Source organism: Mandrillus leucophaeus, unplaced genomic scaffold, assembly GCF_000951045.1.
Source record: "Mandrillus leucophaeus isolate KB7577 unplaced genomic scaffold, Mleu.le_1.0 Scaffold2051, whole genome shotgun sequence".
In the NCBI taxonomy this organism is placed as follows: Eukaryota; Metazoa; Chordata; class Mammalia; order Primates; family Cercopithecidae; genus Mandrillus; species Mandrillus leucophaeus.
The window spans coordinates 11,751-12,910 of record NW_012102090.1 but is presented as its reverse complement, the minus strand read 5'-3'; the positions used below and the strand labels follow the sequence as shown (position 1 = coordinate 12,910).

Here is a 1,160-nt window from a genome sequence, read left to right as displayed (position 1 = left end):
AGCTGCCTGGGAGAGGGAACGGGAAGCCCGTGAACGAGACCTCCATGACTGTCTCAAGCCTGGCTTCGAGGTGAAGTGTAGTGAGCTGGAACCCCTACATGGGGTCACTGGGCTGGGCTTGGATCCCTTTCCCTGACATGGGGGCCTGGCTCTGCACCCTGGCCCACCTGGCTTGCACCCTTTCCCTTTTCATTCAAGCCTGGGGCCCTGGAGCCAGAACGTCTAGCACTGGCAACGAGCCAGCCCTGCGGTCTGACGTGTTCTATGCTGAGTGGCTGGCACTGAGAGGCAGCACACAGAAAGGGTGGCAGCCCTGGGCAATGACCCTCTGGCTCAGCTGCAGATGCTCAATGTGACTCCCTATCACCACCAGCACTCCCACATCCACTTGCACCAGCAAGATGCTATCCATGCAGCCTCTGCCTCTCTGCACCCTCTCATTGACCCCCTGGCCTCAGGGTCTCTCCTTACCCGGATCCCCTACCCAGCTTCGATTCTCCCTAACCCTCTTCTTCCTCACCCTCTGCACGAGAACGAAGTTCTTTGTCACCAGCTCTTTGCTGCCCTTTACCAGGACCTGCCGGCCTCCCTTTCTGCCCCAATGTCAGCAGCTCATCAGCTGAAGGCCATACATGCATAGTCGGCTGAGCTGCAGCGCTTGGCGCTGGAACAGCAGCAGTGGCTGCATACCCATCACCTGCTGCACAGTATGCCGCTGCCTGCCCAGGAGGACTACTGCAGTCGCCTGAAGAAGGAAAGCGGCAAGCCATGGTAGAACCTGTGATCAAGACAGCACCATGGCTCCTACTTTGGGTCTTAGAGCACCTGCCACACTCCCCCCGCCCTGCCCTTGGCCTGCCACCCGGAGCCAAGAGGGTGCTGCTCAGTTGCAAGGCCTCTGATGCTGGACAGACAGAGTAGGGAGGGAGAGACAGACAGAAGGCCAAGGCCTGGTGTGGTGTTCAGAGGTGGGGAGGAGGCGAGGGTAGGGACAGAAAGCGCACAGAATCTTGGACCAGATTTCTCTTCCTTGTCCCCCCTGCTTTTCTCCTCCTGCATGTCCAATCCCAGTGGCTAACACCCCTCCCCCGCCCCATTGGTGTGATTGTTTCATCTGTTAGATGTGGCTGTTTTGCATAGCATTCTGTGCTACCCCGCCC

General features: G+C 58.8%; 1 pseudogene; it reads left to right on the top strand.

Moving 5' to 3' along the window:
- The window catches only part of LOC105539457, a 4,911-nt pseudogene extending 4,136 nt beyond the window's left edge, over positions 1–775 (top strand).
- Positions 776–1,160: the final 385 nt, after the last annotated feature.